Raw genomic sequence first — 27,203 nt, forward strand, 5'->3', positions numbered from 1 at the left:
TAAATAGAGGTTCTATTTTTGTTATTTGCTTCGGACAGTCTGTCGTCAACAGTAGCGACATCAGTTTTTACTTGAAAATATAGATGAAAATTAGTTTTCAAACAAAAATAATTCTTTACCCGGTATTCCTGCACCAATAGAAACCAATAGAAATGGTAATAATTAATTTATTGTATAGAGATAGGACAACCGTTTGGGTTGCCAACTATAAAGCCAAGTTATTAACAAGAAGTCAGCACAACAGCTTATAGAAATTGTTAAAATAAAATTAGTATATAATCTTTTATTTTATTGTTTTGGACAGCAATCAGAACTTAAGAGTCCTATAAGCAAAATTGTTGGGCAAATTCGACTTTAATACGTCATTTTTACATGTGGCAACCCAAACAGTTGTCTCATTTCTGTGATCAATTTTATTATTACAATTTCTGTAATAGGGAGAACATTTATTGATGCAGCAATACCGGATAAGGGTTATTTTTATTAGGAAACATATTGCTATCTATATTTGCAAGTGAAAACCGATGTCACTACTGCTTGCCACCAGGCTCTTCGAAGCGGGATCGAACCCGAGACCTCTAATTCAGGTCTATTTGCTCCAGCCACTTGAAACAAATAAAATCATATTTATTTCGATACAAAATCGTTTATTGTATATCATCTTCATTTCTATAGAATGGAACAGAATAGAGAGTTTGGAATTCTCTGCCTTAAGACCTAAGACACCTCCCAAGTCGTCCTAATCCGCTAACAGAGCAATTAATGACGATATTACAAGAAAATGTGGTCCATGATAATTTCATGCAGACTGCGTAATTATTTTAAGCTACGTCGTTAATTCAGCTATGACAATGTTAGGAAAATTAGTAATACTCGTCTCTGTAATGACATTTCACGCCCAAAAAAGTCTGAGAACGCGACCTCTTTCAAAAACAATTTATTTTGGAGAATGTTGTAAAATTAATTGAGTTGTCTCCTCGATCCCAATGAAACAAGACAGCCAATTCTTGTTTAATTTCGTACAAATTGCTTTTATCGAACACGAAAACGTTCATTGCATTGAGCAGATGCTTTTGGGGCTATGCTAAAATATTTATACACTTTTAGTAAATTCAGATCAGTAATGGATTCCATTTTTAATTTGAAGTCTTGAGATACATAATTGATAAAGAAAAAAAGAAATTGATGAAGGCAAAAAATTCATTGAGGATACCTATAAGAATTCCAACATTATGTGGAATATACACTGCACTTTATATGTAGATAATTCAATCACAATAATATTTCCTTACACCTATTTTTAAAAATCGCAATAATTTAGTATCATTAGGCTTTATTATTATTTCAAGATATGTGATTTTTTATTTTATTTTATTTTCAAGTGAAAACTGATGTCACTACTGCTTGACATCAAGCTGTTTGAGACATGTATCAAACTTGGAATTTCTTATTGAAATTAAATTAATAAAATTTAGAATAGTACTATTCATTAGCTTTATTTATTAGGGTAAGTTATAGCAATTGCAAAAAATCTAAAATAAAAATGGAAAATACTCTCAGGGTAGAAAAACATGTACATAATTATATATATATTGTATATATATATTGTATATATGAAACACAATATGCAATAAAAATTTCAAAACTGAAAAAAGCTGAACTCGAAAATAATTGATTTTGCATATATTTACAACATTTGGCATACCTTACAAATAGTGAGTGTATGAGTGTGTGTGTGTGTGCGGATACAATTTTACGTCAACGATTTGGAGAGCACAGATCGGCCGATTTGAATGACTCAAAAAGCATTCAATTCCTATTGATGAGGGTACTGATTAGTTTTTGTCAAAAGCAGGTCCAGCCATTTCGACTGCAAAAAATGGCAAGTCGATTTTTGAAAAAAAAATGGAGAGTGCTAAGTAAATTTTGAGAAAGACAGATCCAGAAGTTTTGGAGTTCCATAAAAAAACGTTAAAAAAATGCCATTTGGCGGTCAAAAATAATCATTAAACAAATGCACATCAAATTATTAGATATTTTATGAAGTTTTGAAATGTCTTTCAAAATGTTAACCGTTTTCACTCGCAAATTGCAAAAATAATACTTATTTTGTTATCGGAGCGGCGGCATCCGAGTGGAAAGAAAAAAATTACGGTATAGGAAGTTCCAGCAATTTGCCTCAAAGCACGATGCCATGCACCACTAGTAGATTGATGTTTTTACCCGTTGATCATTGTAACTCCTCGGATTTCTGGACATGATTACTAAGTTTATCAAAATGTGTATGGCTATGCACGTGCGGATACAAATTTTTGTCGACGATTTCGGGAACACAGATTAACCGATTTGAATAATTAAAAAAGTATTTGATTTGTATTGATTGCAAAACAGCGTGGCATGTTAATACAAATCTATATAAAATAAAAAAATATAGTTTTTGGAGTAAAAATTTTACGGTAGATTTTTTTTTTATATTTTATCATTCCAGCCCGAAGAAATAACAGGCATTTGTTGTAAGTTAACAGTATAATGTACAATATAAAATTTATAAAGACAACAAATGTTTGAAAATTGATACCAAACTTTGAAAATATTTAAATGTCTCTCGTTGATATTCAAAATTCACTTGGTAATTACATTTCGTTGAAGTCTTCGTAACTCAATTGTTAGTCATAATGCAAAATGCAATCCACTGCTAGTTTTTAATTTTATTTCAGATGTTCCAGTATCATAATATATAATATAACTAGCCGGCCCGACAGACTTCGTCCTGTCAAAAAAAATTGTAATGTGGCGGTGTTTTGTGCCTACCTTTTTTCTATTCTTTGCAAAAAATTATCCTGAACAGAACCGTTACCCTGGTAATAATTCGGTGTAAATTAAAAATAATTAAATAAAACACTATAAGCATTTAAAAGTAAGTAATTTTAATAATGTAAATCATAATTTAAAAATCAGTTCAATTTTCATTGTAGAGCTTTGTGATAAACGATGTTTTTTGTTTGATTACCTGGCGCATAGATAAACAAATCTGATGGTTTTCCAATACGGGAACAAACAACATACAATTTTCCATGTGAGAAACATGGGTTTTCTAAATTAATACCACAAACACTTAATGATACCATAAACGCACTGGAAACGCATTGGGATGCATGGTGCGAGAACATCTTCTGCTTTATACTATCCTTTGAATATAGTTGGTCGATATTTCGAAACATTATAATTGCCGATCCAACCTTTAATTGAAGATTGTGAGGTGACAATTCTAGCAAATCCAGCGAGTTAAAACCTTCGGTGGATCGTCTTGGTTAGTTGCCGAATCAACTGATTCGCCTGTAATTTGTTCTTGAATTTTGAAATTTAATTAATTTACATCAATGTTTTTGGCTGCCAATATAGCTTGATTAATAGAAAGATATTTCTATGTTTATATAAATATATTCAAAATTAGATTATCAAAAACTACACAAAATGTCATGACATAGATCATTGTTTTTTTTTTACAAATTGCGTTGCCTACTCGATTAAAGAAGAAAAGGGCTGTTTTTAGAGTTTTCCCGGCAATTATTCGTTTTTTTCTCGCCGTAACAACCATCCTTGGACTTCAACGAACATTTTAAAAAAAGAATTGGCCAAATTGGTCCAGGCGTTGTTGAGTTATGCGCTTACCAACACATTTTGCGGTCCATTTTTATATATAAGATTTAAAGTATAACTAATATTATTTCGTTCTTGTTTAATCAAAACTATTTCCTTGAGATGCGGCGGTCGCTCTATTGTAAGCATCAAGGGAATTAACATGATGGAACGAGGAAAGTAAATTATATTCATAACGTCAGCAAATAAATATAAAAGTTGTCTTAATGCGCAGATCGTAAAGGGCATAGGTTATTTACGTAAATGGAAGTTAAAATACAAGTACCTATATAGAATTTTCTTGAGCGATGATAATTAGAAAGTTTTTAATGTATATCATAATTTATTTATTCGACCCATCATATTCTACATTTTTCCACATTTTAAATGTGTTACAGAATAGAAGAACAGGTATTCAATATTTAATTAAATGTATTTTTCCGACAGGAAATTTAAATATATATATTCCTACGCCTACTTCCTAGGTAGCATTTTCTTCGTGTTTTTCATTTTCAAGGAAAATGATATGTTTACGTCTGATGTATCACTTTCATTCAAATAGTGGCTCTACAAAATTTCAGTAACACAGTGGGACCCCGCCTTACAAGCTTAATTCGTTCTGTAAGCACGCTCGCATGTCGAATTGTTCGTATCTCAAAGCAATACATTGAAATGCTATTAATTCGTTTTAGCACAGTGTTTTTATAAATATTAAAAATACATGAAATATTTATTGCTAAGATCAAATACATATTCTAGAAAAACACAGCAATTTTCTAAAAAAAATGACTAAATTATTATTATACTAGTTTTTGAGTTAATAAAAACTATCGAATGAGTATTATTTTTTTCTTCAACTCATTATAGTGATGATAGTGACCAGCTGCACCTTTTTTGAGGTAATTTTTATCCACAAACGTTTCAACTTTGTCCCACATTGCACAAACAAATGCATAACATTAAAATTAATGAATTGATTTTTTAAACTTCAAAATATTTTACTCGTATCACGAATTTTGCTCGTATAAGGCCGCTCGTATCACGAATTTTGCTCGTATAAGGAAGCAAACGAGCCGCGACTTTGGCGGCTCGTATCTCGAACAACACGTATGACGAGTCGCTCGTAAGACGGGGTACCACTGTAATTTGTAACAGGCTTATTACTTCAGAAATATTTAACTTACCAAAATCGCAAATGAAAATTTTTGCGCAAAACCTTAGGTTGTGTGTGTTGTGAGATCTTCTGAACATTTTGGCATACCTTAGAAAAAATTGACGTATGTGTGATGTGTGTTGTGTGTGTTTGTTTGGATACAATTTTTTGATTCAAATAGCATTCGATTTCTATTGATGAGAAGACGTTCTGATTAGATTTTCGCAAAGAAAGGTTCAGCCGTTTTGGAGATACTAGGCAAAAAGTTTCAAAAATGGCAATTCAGTATTTGAGAGAACTAAGCCGTCCGATTTGAATGATAAAAAATGCAATAAATTTCTGGAACGTGGGTCTAACGGTTTCTAAGATCCAATAAAAAAGTTCAAAAAAAAATGCCATTTGGCGGTCAAAAATGATCATTAGACATATGCATATCAAATTATTAGATATTTTATAGAAATTTTAATAATGAGCAATTTTTTTTTGAATATTTCTTTACAAATGACAAAAAAACAGTATTACTACGAGTACTTTATCATATTTTATATCTAACAAAATATGCAAATTTTTTGACACAATGGGAATCAACAACGCATATAATAGATTTCATAATGTGCATTTTAATGTCAACATTTACTCGGTTACAATGAAATTACCATAAATGTCATTAACATTTTTTATACGGTCACGCTGTTTTATTTTTGCTTATTTTGCGGACATTGTCGCACAGATGTAATGATACTGTTATTACAGAACTTAATTTTTTTTTATACAATTAAATAGAATAAGAATTTTTGGAAATTCTAATAAACTAAAAATCACAATAAAATTTAGAATTACGTTAACTCATAGTTATAGGTAAAGGTAAGACTGCCACAGAGCATGCCGTCCATGGACAACACTCCTAGCAAAAGGGTTAAAAATTGCTTGAAATCACTAGTCGGACACTAAGCAAATGTTTTCGTCGTTCTTTAAAATTCACTAATTTCTTAATTTTTTTTTATGTAATATGTTTAAAATCTATTTGTATATTTTCCTGATAACGAAAGGTTAAAATAAGGACGCACTTGTGCACACGTGTTTGGGCTGTTCACGCATTCGTAAATCAGGAGTAACGCCACCGCAAATATATTTATGTGGAGCTTTCTTTGATATTTTACATATATACATAATAATGCTTCTGTTTACCGAAACGGAAAAAATACTTTAGGTTTAAGCACGATCTGTAGGCTCTGCTAGGCTTAGTATTTATCGTGGGATACGCTCGATTGCAGGAACAAGAACCCAAAATTGCAATGGAGTTAGGATATAATGACTACATTTGCAATGTTTAGCTAGTATATTATTTTTTTAACAGAAATCAGAATTTTCCATATATAAGCTTGTGAGAACAAAGTAGCCTTGAGATTCGGCCAGAACAAAATAGAATGACATGTCGTAATTTATATTTTTGTTAACAAATATTTTATAATACATTCATATAAAGTTGGAAACTATTAATTACAATTTAACACATTTCACCATTGGTGAACTTAAAGATTACAAATAAGCGCGGATCAAGAATTCAAAAATATATGAACAATAGTACAACGGTGGGAGAATTAACTCCAGCCAAACTTCAAATGGATAAGTTATTGCGACTTCAGATATCCATGGTATTTACTAGCATTTTTTGTCTAACTCTGATCTTATATTGGTTTACTTATCTAGTACGCCCAGTTTTTGTCACAGTTTTCTATCACATTATATAGCCCTGACTAGAACTTCCATCTGCATACCTATCCAGAATATCCAGACCTCTGGTCATCGCAGGCCAAGAACTATCTCTGACTACCAATCTTTCACTGGTAGTTCGGGTCACAGCAAGCTAATTGGCATCAATAGTACCATTTGCACCAAAAGACGTTGACACCTCTTTATAATAATATTGTGGTTTCATACCCCTGGCGCATTGCAGAAGGTTGTGAAACCCTGATGGGTAGCGTTACTTGAACCACTATAAAATCTGTGCAATGCGCATCAATCAGCATTCTTGGAACAGTCGCCGACTGAAGTTCCTGTAACTATTATTCAATAAAGAAAATATTAACAAGAAGTGTCTTATCATTACTAAGGACAAGAACCAAAAGTATTCGAGAGTAAACAGTCGCTCAAATACATATCCAATACAATTTACACCATATCTATAACTCCCCTATATTCAGATCACAAACAAGTAAGAACAACGAGTTTCCGATCACCTGCAAATAGGTTCGACGTCAACAGTGAGCGCGAAGTGATGTGGGATCAAAGTAGCCAAACAAGAAAATATCTACTGACGTGTCATAATATATATGGTTTTTTTAAATTGGAAATTATTAATAACAAATTAATATATTTCCACAAGCTATTTTAATACTTTGGTGACCGGTCACGAGTTTTCTCGTTAAGTTTTTATGTTCGATTTCTTTTAATATTAACTGTTACTTGTACTGATATATCATAAAATTTAATAAAAATTTGTAAATTGCTTGGATCTCAGTACTATTTTTCACTAGCAAGTAGTGGATGCAGTATAAAGCTTCGCCGAGTACAATGAGCAAAAGCACAACAATAGAGCTTTGAGCTATTTTATTTTTTCCACGTTTTATCCTCGGAAACGAAGGGAAAACGTCCCACGTACAGTTTTCACAGGTTTCATACATACAATCCTCGTTAAAAAAACACTAACACATGTGGCTATTCTTCCAAGAATAACATTGTAAACCTTAACTATTTAAGAATTTAAATTCTTTGTCTTTCTATAAAAGTTTGGGTAAAATTTTCTATCCGATTAAAACTTTAAGTGTTAGTTCTTTCGAACTATAACAAAAGTCAAACAGAACTGCTAACATTTTGTATAACCATTATTACCATAATTTATACATTGTCTTTTGTGAAAATATTATTACATTTTTTAAAATACAGTTAATTCACGAGTATAACTTGATTTATTTTACGTATATCCAAACTATTTTGCAGATTGTTATTCATGAATATATTGATTTAAATTGAATTTGATAATAATAAATTCTTATTTTAAAGAAATTTTGGAGCTTACAATCTTTCTCAACTATACTAAAAAGTTTTAAAAATATGTCGCCTTGCATTTTTGCAATCTCGTTAACAAATAAATGTTCATATAGTGACATATTCATATGTTATAAACAAAATTAAAAACTAGTGGTGCATGGCACCGTGCCTTATGGCAAATTGGAAACTTCCCGTATGAAAAATTAAAATTTTTAACAAAGCTTCAAAATTTTTTGAAAATTTTGAAAAAAATGAGTTTTTGAGAATTTTGAAATTTTTGACAAAATTTGAGTTTTTTTAAAAAAAATGAAATTGTTTTTATATTTTGTACTTTTTTGAAAATTTTGAACTTTTTTTAAAAATAATCGTGCTGCGTGGCTGTTTTAGAGAAGAAATATCGAAGCGCGTAAGCGCCGCGTCGCAGTCTAACGGATAAACATTAGTATGAAACCCATAGAAATGTACACAAAATTTATACTTCTTCTATACTTCAATCTGATCATTTGATGTGCATATGTCTAATAATCATTTTTGACCGCAAAATGGCATTTTTCTTACTTTATTTACTTGATCTCTGAAATCGCTAGACCTACCTTCCCAAAAATTCAATCAGTAGTTCATTTTGTCAATACAAGTAAAATGTTTTTAGAATTATTGAAATCGGACGCTCCGTTCTCTGAAAAACTGAATTATCAATTTTGGCACTTTTTGCTCCGTATTTTCGAAACGACTAGACCTGCCTTTGACAAGACTAATCAGCACGTCTTCTTATCAATAGGAATCGAATGCTTTTTGATTATTCAAATCAAAAGATTCGTCTCTTCGAAATCTTTCCGGCATTCAGTAATTGTTTTAATATTTTAACGTGGTTTGTATGGAAAGCATTCCAGTAGTTGTCCTATATTAGTATTGACATTATGGCTATACATTATTTTTTTATTTTATATTTTTTATGCAGCAATGCCGCCAAATTGTTGATTTCAATTGAGATCATATTTGAATTCTATTATTTCAAGTAAACACCTGGTATCACACTGCTTGGCACCGAGTTGGCAGGTGTTGGTATCAAACCCTGCACTAGAAATTCTTGGTACACGAATTTTACCTTAGCAAATTTAAAAATGTGTGTGTCTCTGTATGTGTTCGTGTGTGTATTAATATACCTGGAATAAAATAAAATGAGTCGAGGTGTCTCCTGCAAAAAGCACAAAAAACTCGCGTCACACACGACCGCGGAGAGTGCGAAAACCCCTCGAGGGAAAACACATTTCCCAAATGCGTTTTTGCCGAATCTAAAAATACGAAACAAAATAGTTAGACCGCGTCGCAACCGCAAATCTACAACTGTTTATGAATAAAGAATTATTCTTTTTTCTGACAGGAAGAAAGCAAGTGTAAGAACGAACTTTCGCTTTCATGCCCCAAAAGGAACGAAATGCCGGTCTACATTATTTATTTTGATGTTTTCGATTTTTGAAATGCTTTTGTTTAGGCGACGGGTTTGCCGCGTCAATATTTTATGTAATCCGAAGAATACAAAACGTTTCTTGCGAGCACTTGCACGTGCGATGTGATATTTCAGAATGATTTTGATGAAGCCTTGTATCCATGATCGAAGAGAAGTATAAAATTTTATAGCTTTCTTTGAGTTCCGTATGCAAAGTGTCCGAAGGAAGACACATTGTTGTAGTTTATTTATTTGCGTATAACTCAGCACATTTGTTGTTATCCACAACTAATAAAAATAACATTATATACAAGCTATATATAGATATTTTTAACCTTTCCACTCGGTTGTCTTCCTGATGGGACAACATAAGTCCAGCATATCACTGGGCTGATTCCTCTGAAGCACTCGACAATTTGTAGACACAATGACCCTTTATAATTATATTTAACTTTTTTCATAATTTTATAATATAAAAATTCTTACAAGTAGTTATATTAGATTTTAGTTACTATTGTGTTAATAAATTAGAAATACGTTCAAGGTAAAGAATATAATCAAGCAAAATTTGAGAAAATTTCATCGAAAGAGTTTTTATTGTTATAAATGATTATGATAGAAAAAAATGATATTTAGAAAAATATTAAGTGAAAAATTGTATTATTAACAATAAGATTTTACAAAAAAAAAACAATTAGGATTTTTTTACGAAAAAATAGCTAATTAGCAAAAATGAGATAAAAAATCACAAATTGAAAAATATCACCTGAAAAATTACAGTGAATATAATAGAAAAAAATCCTATTTAGAAAAATTTTATGAAAAAAAATTATAATTAGTAGTAAAAAATCAAAAATATATTAGCAAAAAATCGTCATTTGAGACAGTTACACCCAAAAAATATTTTATTAAAGGGAATGTGAGAAAAAAGTCATATTTGGAAAAAGCATTAACGTGAAAAATTTTCATTGTTAAAAATGCAATACATCATATTTGGAAAAATTTCACCTAAAAAAAATTATCGCTATGAATGTAATCCAAAAAAAGATATATAAGAAATTTTTAAAAATATTTGATTACTAAGAATGTGATAGAACAATATGATATTTTGAAAGTTACATAATTATGAACAATTTTTATGAGTTTACCTAACATTTATTTAACATGTAGACTGTTAATGCAAAAAAAGAGTGCGCGTAAGGTTCACAGGCGATTGAAGTAAAACTTATTTGCTACTGTACAAGATGGCATTTGAGTTAAAATAAATACATCATATAACAATTTTGAATAATGTTTATTAGTAATATGGTAACACGCATGATGCACGCATTTTTCAATGTCATCCATTATACACAATTATATAATGATAAATTATAAATTATATATTTATAATAGCATTAAAAATATGTATGGTATTTAAAATTAATAATGTTATTAAAGTCATACTTCAAATATTAAATGATCAATTTGTCATTGTAATAAGCATTAACGCCGGTACGCATACAACGACAGATCTCTATTCACATACGCGACGACTAATCACAATCGACCCGTATAGAAATGATATCATCGAGAGCGAATGACGAATCATTGGCACTCGACTCTTATCTTATCGACTCTTATCTGCCGTAACGCACTTCCGTTGCATTTGTACGGATTTACACCCTAGTCGCGCCTAAAAAAGTTTTACTTCAATAATTCTTAATTACTTATATAACAATATTATAAATTATACAAAAAATCATTCACAGAACATAAAATTTAATTACATTTATTTAAGTAACAATATTTAGAAAAAATACTTTTAGAAAAGCCTAGAAATAAATATGAATATTATTCAATCTCACCTTAAGATATATTATGTCCATATTGCTCGAGAAAGAAAATAGTTATAAACGTTGATTGTTAGATCGTTTTATCACAAACTAATATCGAAATATTTATAAATCAAATTTTCCACGACCAATCACTTCACTTAATAATTACTTCACAATTCACTGAATAATTAATTCACTTTCTATTTCTTTATTAGTAGATCACTATTGTTTTTATGATTCAATAAGAAGGTTGTATAACCTTATTCAAAATAAAATACTAGTAATAAATAAATTTTTACAACACTCAGATAATTTATGACTAGTATATGATGTAGTATGGCAATTTATTTATTTAATCATTATAGTTCATTATTTATGTAATATATCATCAAATCTAATTTTAAAATCTAATTTTATATGAATTCGGAAATATTTTAACACACTCACTACTTAAATGTAACTGAATGTACAATCTTTGCCCAATGTAGAAGTTGATACAAGTAATGGTAAATTTTTCAATAGTATTAAATATTAAATTACAGATAAGAACTAATACCTATTGCCAGTAATATAAAAATAAATATAATAAAAACAAAAAACCTAATTTAAAATAAATTCAAGCAGTAAAATACGTCGAAATAAAAAAGAATAATACGTCGAAGGATTCAATATTATATAAGTTTAAAAAAAAAATATTATCAAGCAATATGTGCCCTTGCTAAATATTAAATAAAAATCTAAAAAAAATGTCTTGAAAACAAAGTTTTTACATGAGTTCCAAAAAAATATACACAAACATAATAATTGAGTACGCTTTCAAAACTTTCAAACTTTCAAAAAAAAAAATTAACACGTCGAAGGATTCAATATAAAGAAGAATATCCACATAAGTTTAAATAAAAAAATACGATCACAAGCAAATGTGCCTTTGTTAATTAAATATTAAATAAAAATCTAAAGAAATTAAGTATTACTTGAAAACAACGTTTTAACATGAATTCCAAAAAGTATACCCAAACATAATAATTAAGTACGCTTCCAAAACTTTCTATAATTAAAATATTATGCATGTAATCAGCTTTGATGATTGGATCTGCACAATGTTTAAAATTAATAAAGTCATTTATTTAAATAAAAACTAATTGTAAAAAAATCATTTAGCCGATTAAAGGTGAATGATTATATTTACTATAATTATATAATTTATAACATTTATATTTAATAAACGGTCTATTTTAATTACAAAGAATGCCAACGCAATTAGAACGTTCTGAAACTTTTCCGACCTTGGACAATTTTTCCGCTTCGCGCGGGTTGCACATGACGTCATAGATTATTCAATTATTCGCTTTGAAGGAAAACTTGATATAAAAAAATATTTCATAAAAAACGTACATCTTTAATATATAACGTGGTCTTACTATCAAGTTGGAGGCTAAATCACTAATCACGTGATCAATTTTAAATGATTTTTTGATATGTGGTGATATTCAAAACTACAAGACCTCCCCCCCACTCAAAGTCACGTGTGTATTTTGGTGCCAAGATAATCGTTAATATATTAGATTTTTTTTGGATTTTTTTGAAAAATGTTATTTTGATTTTAAATTACAATATAATATTTTGCAATTTTTTGTCCATTTCCTCCACCCTTTAAACCTCACCTGACTAATGGACGGCCTTTTGTAATATTAGATTGAAATGCAATAACTAAATGACTATAACTAAATTAGTATCTATAAATTTATTATATAAAGTTGCAAAATACCATTATCTATAATAAAAGTTACGATTTAGTTAATATAGGAGCCATTTTCCCCTTAAAATAGATAGAAATCTAACTTATGGCGTTATTACGGTCCAATCTTCATATGAATTGGTAGTAAAAACTGTCAAAAAGCTATTTATTTGCTGCTCAGTTAGGTGTTTTACATATAAAATCTAACCTAAAAAAAGCACAAACGTCAACGAATAATGTTATCATAAGTGCATCTTTCCAATGTGCCCTTCATAGCACATACGTGAAGTTAGGTTTTATGTGTAAAAAGCCTGATCGTGCAGCAAATACATAGCATTTTGACAGTTTTTACACCATTTTATATGAAGATAGGTCCGTAACATAGCGTTACTGTAACATTTCTATTTTATCAGAGAATTGGTCCTACAATCTGACTACCTTTGCCCTAATCATACTTCACCTAATTGCATATTATGTGTATTTTTATCGCATTTTCAAATATAGGAAATATAAATAGTTTTTTTCGTCTACAGATATCATACATATTTTAAATGCGTATTTAGATTTAGAATCACCGACTAATATACTCATAAATGTTTCAACATTCAATCTACATCAGTCAAAGAAAATGGCTTTTACAGATGATCGACAAACGGAAAATTAAAACTCTGTTCAAAAACTGAATGAACTTCAAAAAAATCGGTTTATGTAAATTTAGAAATAATTGATTATATAATAATGTATGCTTATTTGTTAACTGTTAATATTTGTAGTAAAACTGATAATTTTTAGTGTCAGAGAAAGTCAAATTCCACGTGGAAACATATTACAATCTATATTTTTAGGTAAAATCCGATATTACTTCCGCTTGAAATTGGGATTTACGAGGGGAGTCTCGGAACTGAAATCTTCTGATTGGAAGATTATGCTCTAACCACTATGCCACGAGAAAGCCCAATCATAAATGGCTAAGAATAAATATTGATAGTTTATAATAAAACATGCCTAGAGTATCAAAAGCAATACAAGAAAAAAGTTGCATTTAGCGAGGTTTTACCTCTATTATATCATGTTTTTTGTAGTTTATTTTTCATTGGCCTTGCTACAGCAATTAGCCTTGTACATTATTTTTGCATCCGATACTATTCGACGTTCTACATATTCAGTAAAATTTAATAATATTGAATTTTCACATCCATTATTTTCCTATCATATCATATTCTATTAAACTTTAACATACTTTTTCGCACAGCTGTACCCAAGGGCTACTTTTATGAACTCGTATGGTTCTATTTTTTCTGAAGTACATAAAATTCTAGTTCCATTATTAATTAGATAATGGATAGATTTTATATTGTCATTACTTATTTCCATATATTTTTGCAAGAATTAGCTGAGTGATTTCATAAAGCAGTTTCATGAAATTTGCCTTTTTATTATTTTTGTTTGAAATAATGGTTTACTGAGTTTTTTTTTTCCTGAAGAACCATTCGTATTATATTATTTTTAAAAATCTGCAGTTTTTATAATATTTAAATGGCTAGTTACACACCAAAGAGCACAGCCATATGAAAGTAAATAAATTTTATTGTGACGTTTTGATTCACTAGAAGGCCTTCAGTAAAATTTAATAATATTGAATTTTCACATCCATTATTTTCCTATCATTTCATATTCTATTAACTTAACATACTTTTTCGCACAGCTGTACCCAAGGGCTACTTTTATGAACTCGTATGGTTCTATTTTTTCTGAAGTACATAAAATTCTAGTTCCATTATTAATTAGATAATGGATAGATTTTATATTGTCATTACTTATTTCCATATATTTTTGCAAGAATTAGCTGAGTGATTTCATAAAGCAGTTTCATGAAATTTGCCTTTTTATAAATTATTTTGTTTGAAATAATGGTTTACTGAGTTTTTTTTTTCCTGAAGAACCATTCGTATTATATTATTTTTAAAAATCTGCAGTTTTTATAATATTTAAATGGCTAGTTACACACCAAAGAGCACAGCCATATGAAAGTAAATAAATTAATTATTGTGACGTTTTGATTCACTAGAAGGCCACTAAGGACAAAAAAAATATTTTGGTATAGATTTTTTACCGATTCGTACCAGTACCAGCTGGTACTACTAATTCGACGCCGCATTCTAACGAAAACGTACCTGTTGTAATCTTGATATTGTTTTGTATGTTATGCAATTTGTTTGATATGAGTTTGTTGACATTAAAGAACATAAATTACAATATTATATAAATTTATTTTTTGCTGTATGGTAAAATTCAAAGCAATTTTTAAAAAGTGTAGCAGGTTTTTGGTGACAATTTTTATGATTTTTTTTGGCGATGAATATCATGGTCTTTCAGCACCAGGTTTCTTAAACTGTTGTTCCTTCACGACCCCATTTACGATTGCTAATTTCTTGGCAAAACCATTTACTATTGCAAAAAAAAATTTAAATGATTTACTTATTTGGTAACAATATACATATGAAAATATATATGTTTAAGAATTCGTTGAAAACATAAGAAATCAAAACATGATGTTATAAAATGATATAAATATTTGACATTAAAGTCTATCGCAATCAGGATTTTTTTACGCGACCCCATTTGGGGTCGCAACCCATAGTTTAAAAAGCCCTGTTCTAGATCATGCAAAATCGTTTAATTTTAAAAAATTGTCAAAGTTTACAAAAATTAGTGACGTTTTTCTTGGTCCTAATGAAATATAACTTCACTCATATGTTATTATGTCACATCAAATGCAGATTCTAGGTAAGGTTTTCTATCTGAAATGCCCGACTAGTCCAGTAATTTTAGCTTAAATTAGGTAAGAATCTCGGAATTCAAAATACCCAACTATAAGTCAGTAAATACTTGTATATTGACACCCTAAAGTAATCTCAAAACCTACACGCAAAAAAAATTTAAATGATTTACTTATTTGGTAACATATACATATGAAAATATATATGTTTAAGAATTCGTTTGAAAACATAAAATCAAAACATGATGTTATAAAATGATATAAATATTTGACATTAAAGTCTATCGCAATCAGGATTTTTTTACGCGACCCCATTTGGGGTCGCAACCCATAGTTTAAAAAGCCCTGTTCTAGATCATGCAAAAATCGTTTAATTTTAAAAAATTGTCAAAGTTTACAAAATTAGTGACGTTTTTCTTGGTCCTAATGAAATATAACTTCACTCATATGTTATTATGTCACATCAAATGCAGATTCTAGGTAAGGTTTTCTATCTGAAATGCCCGACTAGTCCAGTAATTTTAGCTTAAATTAGGTAAGAATCTCGGAATTCAAAATACCCAACTATAAGTCAGTAAATACTTGTATATTGACACCCTAAAGTAATCTCAAACCTACACATGGTATTGACACCCTACCATATGTAGGTTTTGAGACAACTTTAGGGTATCAATATACAAGTATTTACAGATTTACAGCTAGGTATCTCAAATTCTGAGGTGAACTTACTATAATGACTGGACTATGACTGCTCAGCAAATACATAGCATTTTGACAGTCTTTAGTACCATTTTATATGCAAAAAGCTTCGTAATATAGCCTTGGCATTACATTGGTCTATTTACGGCAGAATCGAGATAATGGATAGATTTTATATTGACATTACTTATTACCATACATTTTTGCAAGAATAGCTAGTAAGTAAATGTAGTTTCAAATTTTTATGATATTTATCTTTTATAAATTATTTTTTTTAAAATGTTGTCTAAATCCCCAAAAGCAAATTCTAAAATCTAGTATATTTCTAATGGAAACAAGCTGCTCAAATTGAAATTTATCGAAGAAATTCTATCACTCATTATCGAGCAGTGATGAGGTGCACTAAATCCTCAAATGAACTTCAGAATCAGTGTATACGATGTCAGCAAATCTCGAAAATCTGGTATTCGTGTATCGGCTCACGCACGGCATTCGACATTCGACATTGTTTGCAATATGCAAATCAGATATGTCACGCGGCGCAAGCGATTTAGCGCTTTGAATGCGACACAATAGATGCTGCACACGTGCGGCGGCTGACGCCCGCGGTGCTGCGGGCGCGTGGCTGCTAAGCCGCCGCGACAATGGCAATAGATACAGGAAAGAATACAGGAAATGTCAGCTCCAATTCGATTAGCGGCTGTTCGGTACAAGCATTTTTGTATCGAGACAAAAGTGTATTTTTAGCATCTCGAAAGAGGAGTTTGTGTTTTTGTTAGAAAAACTGAATTGCTAATTTTATGCTTTCTCGACGTTACAAGTCATTATGCACACAATAATTAGCAAATGTTTGAATGTGTATGTGCAGTTTTCAATAGTTTGACAATTATTCGAAGATTTTTTTTGTACAGCTAATAGAAATTAATGGACCGATTTTGCCGCATAACAGAACAATGTTATGGTGAAGGCTATGTTATGATGAAGTTTCCATACTAAATATTGACATATTATTAACTTCCCGTAGGGCAAGTTATAGTAATCGCAAAAAAATAAAAAATGATATAATTTTTATATATCTTTACGTTTCAAAGGCTTCTGATTTTGGTATACTTAGAAAAAATGGATGTATGTGTGTGTGTGTGTTTGTGTGTATGTGTTCGTGTGTGTATGTGTGTGTGTGCGGATACAAATTTTTGTCGACGATTTCGGGATCAACCGATTTGAATAATTCAAAAAACATTCGATTGGTATTGATGAGGAGACGAACTGATTAGTTTTTGGCGAAGGTAGGTCTAGCCGTTCCAAAGATACGGAGCAAAAAGTGCCAAAAACCGTAACTCAGTTTTTAAGAGAACGGAGCGTCCGATTTGAATAATTCAAAAAACATTTTACTTGTATTGAGATGAAAAACTGACCAAATTTTCATGAAGGCAAGCCTAGCGGTTTCGGAGATCTAGTAAAAAAAAGTAAAAAAAAAAGCTATTTGGCGGTCAAAAATGATCATTAGACATATGCACATCAAATTATCAGATATTTTATAGAGATTTTAACAATAAGTATAAATTTTGTTTATATTTCTATGAGTTCCGTACCAATGTTTATGCGTAAGGCGGCGACGCGGCGCTTACGCGCTTCGATATTTCGTCTTTATGCAGTCAAAGCAGTGCGTTTGCTTTGAAAAAAAGTTCAGAATTTCCAAATTATTTCAAAATACACTTTTCTTCAAAAAGTCTTTTTTTAAAAAAGTAAATTTTTAGTAATTTTTTTCAAAAATGTTAATCTTTTAAAAAAAAAATAATTTTTGGTACGGGAAGTTCCACCAATTTCGATGCCATGCGCCCCACTAGTTTTATTATGAATTTCACAGGTCCACAAAATAAAAAAGTTGTCTGTATTGGATGTGTGACATATGTTTTCCAATATAGTTTTTACCACTAAACACAAATCTAAAGGCACAATTGGGGGTCAAGTGGCAAAAAACTGGAATTTAAAAAAAAATTCAAAATCTCCGATCTTGTAATTTTCCCACATAATAATCGGTATGTGTACGTGGGCTAATATTTGACATTTTGTCGAGGTTTTTTTTTTTGGAAAGGGCTGAACCGACTCTAAACTTGATAAGGAGGACGTATCAAAATTAGCAGAAAAGTGAAATTTTACGCAAAAAAGGAAAGTAAAAATTCCGATCCAATTTTGAAAATTTCGCACCAAGATATGTTCTGGCATTTATTTCATTTCGGCACAACAATACAGAGGAGAAAATGAAAAAAGTGCTCTTAAGTACAAAGACACAGCTTTGACCAACAGCAAAATGAACTTATAGCAAATCTGTACAATACCACGTATAATTTAACAATAGGACTGAAGAGACCTCATTTAATTAAATTAACACAATAGGCGATAATACAACTTATTATATTAACTCATGATTATGTCATATATAGTTTAGATTATGTTATGTCACCATACTACGAATGTGCACGTGTAGACAGTAGAATACTCCCTTACAGTGCTCTTAAGTACAAAGACACAGCTTTGAAAACAGCAAAATGAACTTATAGCAAATCTGTACAATACCACGTATAATTTAACAATAGGACTGAAGAGACCTCATTTAATTAAATTAACACAATAGGCGATAATACAACTTATTATATTAACTCATGATTATGTCATATATAGTTTAGATTATGTTATGTCACCATACTACGAATGTGCACGTGTAGTGTACTTGTGTTTATAATTGTATGTGCATTTTATATTTTTTTTGTAAAATAAAATAAAAATTATATGTGCAGTACAAAAATAAAAAAGTAAATTGGGTTTTCTTTTTAAAACACTACTGCTAATTCTCAAATCAATTACTCAATGTGTATCTATTGACAGATTATAATTTATATGCAAAAAAAAAAATACGAAAAATATTAGATGGAAATCGTGCGGATTAGTTTTCAGTATAGATTGGATCAGATAAAAATTATTTTTGACGATTTTGATTAAACTTTGTGTATTGATAAGAGTTCATGGTCTACTAAACTAACATTCCAATATATTTTGTAAAATAAGCCGCCTATATTCTAAGCTTGTATACATGTACTGTGCTTAGTACAAATATTTTATTTATTCAAAAAACAAAAGATAGTATTTATGGTAGATATTTAAAAAAATATGTCACATCACAACTAATGAGGTGCCCTCCAAAATCGTCATTTTCTAAACATAACGAAACAATTACAGTCTTAATAATATACAAATCGTACCTCAAATAAAAGATCCAAAAAATATTTTTATAGTTTGTAAGTGAAATGTGATTGTTTATGGTTTTTGATAATATGTTTATGTTTTTTTGTAGATTATCAATATCACATATTTGTTAATTCCAGCATAACATATTTTATTATGTAATTTGAATGATTGTATTGATATCAATTGGATAGGTGTCCAATTAGTTATTATTATATTTTTGTATACACTTATAATAAACAAATAAAGATTGTGAAAATAAAAAAGTAAAATATGACGATGCAGTTTATTACTTACATAATTGAAAACAAAAGCAAAGAATTAATTGTTCTGTTACACCTACAAGCTTTGCCATAAAAACTATCAAAACATATCAAGTTTAAGTCAATTTTTAACTTCCCGTAGGGCAGGTATAGTAATCGCAAAAAAATCGAAAATAAAAATTTTTGCATTTCTCGACGTTTCAAAGGTTAGAACCTTAGACCTTAGAAAAAATGGATGTATGTGTGTGTGTGTGTGTGTGTGTGCGTGTGTGTATGTATGTGCGGATACAAATTTTCGTCGACGATTTCGGGAACACCGATCAACCGATTTGAATAATTCAAAAAACGTTCGATTCGTATTGATAAGGAGACGTGCTGATTAGTTTTTGGCAAAGTCAGGTCCAGCCGTTCCGAAGATACGGGGCAAAAAGTGCCGAAAACGATAACTTGGTTTTTAAGAGAACGGAGCGTCCGATTTTAATAATTCAAAAAACATTTTACTTGTATTGACAAGGTGAAGAACCGATCAAATTTTCATAAAGGCAGGTCTAGCGGTTTCGGAGATCTAATGAAAAAAGTAAAAAAAAATGCCATTTGGCGGTCAAAAATGATCATTAGACATATGCACATCAAATTATCAGATATTTTATAGAGATTTTAACAATAAGTATAATTTTGGTTTACATTCCTATGGGTTCCGTACCAATGTTTACGCGTTAGACGTCGACGCGGCGCTTACGCGGTTTGATATTTCGTCTTTATGCAGTTAAAGTAGTACGATTGCTTTGAAAAAAAATTTAGATTTTCAAAATATGTCAAAATGAAGAAAATATTTTTTTTCAAAAAAAAAAATTAAAAAAAAAATTTTTTTTTTAAAAAAGTAATTTTTTGTCTGATTGTTTGTCAAAAATCTTATTTTTTCGAAGTAAATTTTTTCAAAAATGTTAATCGTTTTTAAAAAAATAATAATTTTTGGTACGGGAAGTTCCAGCAATTTGCCTTAAGGCACGATGCCCTAATTGCCTTAAGACAGAATTCCACTTACAGCTAGTTAGTACTATAATTGAAACGTAAATAAAAAAAAATTAAAAATACAGCATCAAATAACATATAGTATATAAATAGTCATTTACCTACAAAACTGTGCCTAAAATAATATTTGGTGAAACACACATATATTTTCGACATTTCATCCTTTTATATCCCGACTGTGTTAAAAAAATGAAATAAATTTCTTCACACTATTTTTACACAATTAAGCAAAAAATATATGAGGATTCTATTCTCAACTTGTAAAATATACGCAGTAAAAGTGAAAGTGTTCTGATGGAAATTTTTGGATACAGTAGACTATAGCAAACAACAATTATTTTTATGGACAGTCCAGTGATCAAATACTGATGTTTAATTATAGAACAAAACATCCATTTACACTAACCAAAAACAGCAACACACTTTTATTACCATAAATATATCAGCACGATAAAGGTTTGTTACCAGGAATTTTAAAAGCTTGGTTTAATATTTGTCTACGATTTACCACAGGTAATGATCCCAAAAACCAAAGACATAATATCAATAATAGCTGTCGCTGTATAAAAGCAAATATTACAGATACCTGTTTTAGCAACAAAAAATTTTGAAACATTTCCTGTATACCTGTTGAAATCAGTTCACAAGTAGGTGTTGGCATCGCAAAGACGACGATAGAAAATATTTATTCCGGTTTTAATTTTAAAAATCTTGAAAAAGTTTAGTTTTAATAATGCAATTTTAAATGTCACAAAAATAATGGACATGTGTTTTGAAGCTCACTGTTATGGATTTATAGTTTTAGTAGCATTCGTTCTGATGATTCTTCTTTGAACAAACCTGATATTATTATTACAGATATAGTTATTAAGGTAAGTGGAAAAAATATTTTCTTAAGACAATATTTCCAGTATTAACTCATGTTTCAAATTTTTAGATACATATATTTCCCATTAATACAAAATGTGCGCAGAAATTCACTTGTTTGGAATTGTTGCCTTTGTTGCAATGATCTTGATGATTATATTGTAGTGCAACTGGACGGAAAATTTAGAAATAAATTGTCATTTTACCTGACCATTTTAGAACTATTAGGATTGTTATTTTATTATTTTAGCGTATGTAATAATTGATCACAATATAAGCTATACATTACTCAATGATCATTGAAAATGTCATAATTATTTGTAGTATCAAACAATTAATCGAAGAAAGTCCTCTATGCTATTATTGCTTCAATTAATTTGGATTTTAACCGAATAATTTCGATTTTATTGGAGCAAAGCCATAGTTATTAAGGTAAGTGCGACATTTGCAAAACCAAATTTTATCAGTATTAATTTATGTTTTAAATTTTTAGATACGAAATATTTTATTTATTCAAGATGTGTGTAGAAATGCACTTGTTTGGAATTGTCGCCTTCGTTGCAATGGTCTTGATGATCATATTATAGTGCAACTGGACGGAAAATTTAAAAATAAATTATATTTTAACCCCTGACTATTACAAAACTTAGGATTATTTTGTTATTTTAACGTTATGGACGACGCGTCGCCAAGGCGAAAACACCTGCAAGGCAATTCCAACAAGTTTTACCTGAGAGATCTAATTTTGGATTATGGTGAATAATTTATATCAAAATGATTCTCAATATTTCGTTTTATTTTTTTCGATAATTTATTTCAATTGTTTTCTTCATATTTCAGACCGTATTTGAACTATCAAGTGTGGACGAATTGAATAAAACCAGGCACCTTATGTTATTTTTGTAATTGTCGTATATATTGTATTATGTTTTTAATAAATTTGTCGCATTTAGATATTTACATGTCTTTAATTATCCGATTTTATATAGATTTAATGTAATCTCTTTTACAGCTCTAAATTTTTAAAATTTAACACATTTTTGTTAAAAATAGAAGTGATATACATTTAACATCAAAATCTTTTATTTAAAAGATACACCATAAAATAATACAAATTTTAAGGCGTATCTTTTAGAAAAAAGATTTTGATGTTGAAAACGTTACTTTTGTTAATTCACAAAAAATTGTAATAGATTATTATTAAATAATCTCATTTTTTAATCAAATAATTAGGTATTTCTGCAAATCAACTACATTTAATATTAAAAAATAAATTGATTAAGAGCAGGTCCAATACTTGTATAAACCAAAATAAAAATTCGAAATGCTACGTTAGTTCGTACTAATTATTCATTTGTAGAATATATATATATATATATATATATATATATATATATATATATATTATAAGTATATTAAAAATATATTTCAATGACTAGATACTTAAAATATATTCATTGAAATTAATACATTAATCGTAATAAATACAATTTGGGAGTTCTAATCAGAACGAGGTATACAAATGCAAAATCTTGTTAATATTCTTAACAATAATTTGCATGTAAATAAAGAAGTTGAAAAATTAATATGGATATATAAAACTGATTACACAACGTGACCGAATCTAAACAAGAATTCTAATATGCCCGAAAAATCATTTTTATCATGAGAGTACTCAAAACTATGAATTATTTTTTTATTTATAAATATAAAATTAGAACAATTTTGCTAGTGACTTTATTCTATTGGATACTAAAAATTTAAATCAATAATAATATTTATTGAAATTAATAAGGTTAAATCCAATTTCACAAAGCAATGCATCAATATTGTTTTCTCCAGAAATTGTGTCAATTTTTTTATACATTTTTAACTAAATTATTTTAATATAACCACGACCCATATTAAAAGTTTTAGGCATTATTGTGGCGATTAACGTGCTAATTGAAAATAATTAAAGTGGGTCCAATTTTGTGAAATAATATGCATAATTCCATTGCTATTTATTTATGCAACCTTTTGGAATCTTCTTTTATTAGATAGTGCGAATTAATAACAATATTATTTACAATTAGTTAAGGCGGTCTAGATTTGCAAGGAAATACGTATCATAATTTATGATTTATCATTTATTTTTCACTATCTAATTAAAATTTTCTAGTCCCTATTATTTTAAATATTTTAATATATTATCATTATAATTATTTAAACATTTACGTTTATTTTAATATAATTTTATATATATAAATTAAATATGATATAAAAATTAGAATATAAATAAATAAAAATGTTGTAGGTGGCTAAAATGCTCAGAGTAAGCGAGGCCAAATAAAATTTAAAAAAATTAACAGTTATAACTTAATTGAAATGCAAAATCAATTCTATTCTTTTAAAAAAAGCGTATAAAATACATCGATTTAAATTTATTTAGAAAATTTATTTTCTATTCAAACTTTTCAGGACATCCAAAAATTGCAACAAGTTCATTATATATTGAACTTAATATATAGTAACAACATATATTGTTTGCAAAAATATTTTTAAATTTTCAATTGTCTTTGCATGTGTAATATTAATATTTGAAATATTTTACTTATTTATTTTGGGAATATTAAGCTATTTATTTTGTTGAGCAAATCATGCTAAAAGCGCAAAAAAACTAGTTTTTTATTATTAAAAAAAGTGGCAGAACCGTGCCCAATCTTTCCTACTATATATTTTGATTGTCCATTTAAACAAAACAAAAAAATGACATCTTTTATAATTCAATGAAATAATATCTATATTATCAATTTTATAGCCATTTTATAAAAACATATAGATAATAGTACCTATTATATGCATTATACTCAGTTTAATAATTAAATTACAGGATTAAATTTAAAGTAGACATTTATCTCTATTTAAAGTAGAGTGTTATACTCGTACTTCATGTTGAATTTTTTTTAATATAATTTTTTATTATTTAAAATATTCAAAATTGCATCGTAAACTTCTACTAATTGACAGCGCAAGGGCCGAATTGTATGTATTCATCTTTATTGTACATCGTGTATGAAATTGTTGTTTTAATGTTAAATTTTTAACGAATTTTAAAAATAAAGTACTAAGATTAGTATAAGATACAAATAAAATATATTGAAAAAACTATATTATAAATTTTATATCCGAATCTCATGTTGGCGCCCCCTAAGGCGTGCGCCCACATTTTTTGCATGCATCGCATTCAAGGAAGGACCGACACTGGTTACATTGCCCTTACGTAACATTGTTCTACTTTATAATTGGCCCATAGTTAATTTTAAAAATAAACAAATAACGAAGAATTTTCAGAAATAGCCTGAAAAAAATATCAGTTCTCACCTCTTGGTGTAAAAAAAGTGCTTAAGCCTTAAGGTTATCATCGAGCGAACGTCCTTCGGTGGCAATCAGAGCCCGACACTCCGCGCGAGCACTCGAAAATGATGTAATAAAATCCCCGAGCGGAGCGGCTCGCTTTAATGCTTTTTATTTTCCGCATACTGAAAATTCAACTCATATTTCCATCATCAAAGAGTATAAGTTATCCTACAATATGATTATACCGCTTTTATGATACGTCTCGAGCGTTTTATCTTAATATTTATATCGCTGCGATCAAAATGGACTCTGAGAAATCATAACATGCTTCACATAAAACATAGGATTTGTTGAGAAAATCTTCCAAGCGAGCAGACGAAAAATATTCTTGTTTTTCTATTTCGCTTTCAATGGAACGACTGCAGACTTATTATAATGAAGTCTGATGATGACAAAAAATTACGTTGATAAATGTCTACTTTAAATTTAATCCTGTAATTTATTTTTAAACTGTGTATAATGCATATAATAGATGCCAGTATTTATATGTTTCTGTAATATAGCTATAAAATTGATAATACAGATGCTATTCTATTAAATAGAATTACAAAGGAAACTCATTTTTAGTAAGTTTTAGTAATCGCAAAAAAATCGATTTTTTATATATTTTTACGTTTCAGAGGTTTCTGAACATTTTGGCATAGCTTAGAACAAATGGATGTATGTGTGTGTGTATGTGTATGTGTGCGCAGATACCAATTTTCGACGACGATTTCGCGAACACTAACCGATTAGTCATTAAATATATTATAGTTTAACCGATTTAAATAATGTGTTGATTAGTTTTTGGCAAAGGCAGGTCTAGCCGTTACGGAGATACGGGACAAAAAATGCCAGAAATGGTAATTCAGTTTTTGAGATAACGGAGCGATTTTAATAATTCAAAAACATTTTACTTGTATTGACGAAATAAACAACTGGTAGAATTTTTGTGAAGGCAGGTCCAGCGTCTCTGTATATGCAATAAAAAAAGTAAAAAATGATGCCATTTGGCGGTCAAAAATGAGCATTAAACATATATACATCGTATTATCAGATATTTTGTAAAGATTATAACATTAAGTACAAATTTTGTGTACATTAATATGAGTTTTGTACCAATGTTAACATGTTAGACGACTACGCGGCGCTTACGCGCTTTGATATTTTCACACCAAATCAGCTATGTAGTGCAATTCTTTAAAAAAAAATTTCAGAAGTTTCAAAAAAAATCAAAATACAAAAAAAAACAAAATAAAAAAACTAACTTTTCAAAAAAGTCTGTCATCTAATTTTTTCAAAATTTTGCAAAGCTTTTTTAATTATTTAGTTTTCGTTCCGGGAAGTTCCAGCAATTTGTCTTAAGGCACAATGCCATGCACCACTAGTTATTGTATTTAATTAGACAATCAGAATATATGGTAGGTGAGATTGGGTACGGTTGTGACACTTTTTTTGATCAGCAATAATTTTGTTACTTTTCAATTAGCTGGGAGAAAAGTAAATTAAATGGTAATATAAACATAAAATCAAATCATGCAAAAAATCAATTATGTTTATTTTTAATTATAATTATTTGAACGAAAAAATAATCAATTATGATTTGGAGTGTTAACAAAATGCTATATATTTTTTATTCAAAGACTATTGCTATTATTAGTTAACTTATTGGCAATAATAGTGCACTTGAATATAACTATGTTTTATAGTTATTTATTGCAATTTAAATATTTCTAGATACGTTGTTTAATTAATTCGTTAGCTACTTTGCTAATTTTATTCCACTCCAAAAATTGACTCCAAAAATTCAGAATGTATGTATGAATATATATTTCATAATTTTCCATCTGTTGTCAAATTATTATTGTATAACTTATAATAGTATTTTATTACATTATATTAATAATTTTTTACAATTATATATTTATTATAGTTTTTTTTTTTTCAATAATTGATAAATTAAGTTATATGAAAACTAATTCAGCACAATTCCGAACTTAAATACTCAGTACCTTTATAAATGTACATTATTATCGATACAGAACCTTCGTTATTATTGAATATATAATTAATATAGTATAAATTATTAAATTAATT

At 29.0% G+C, this 27,203-nt stretch overlaps 1 protein-coding gene and 1 long non-coding RNA gene across 2 annotated transcripts in view; one reads left to right on the top strand and one right to left on the bottom strand.

The window, feature by feature from the left end:
• The window catches only part of LOC113376906, a 172,225-nt gene that overhangs the window by 39,450 nt on the left and 105,572 nt on the right, over positions 1 to 27,203 (bottom strand). The gene's annotated exons all lie outside the window — the stretch shown is intronic.
• LOC113376907 lies at positions 21,503 to 22,676 on the top strand. The gene is made up of 5 exons (XR_003367070.1): positions 21,503 to 21,733; positions 21,799 to 21,979; positions 22,053 to 22,160; positions 22,222 to 22,483; positions 22,569 to 22,676. It is a non-coding gene; the product is annotated as an uncharacterized LOC113376907 (long non-coding RNA).

Source organism: Ctenocephalides felis, unplaced genomic scaffold (genome assembly GCF_003426905.1).
Source record: "Ctenocephalides felis isolate EL2017-DRISC unplaced genomic scaffold, ASM342690v1 CF-g0.4_SCAFFOLD_01886, whole genome shotgun sequence".
In the NCBI taxonomy this organism is placed as follows: Eukaryota; Metazoa; Arthropoda; class Insecta; order Siphonaptera; family Pulicidae; genus Ctenocephalides; species Ctenocephalides felis.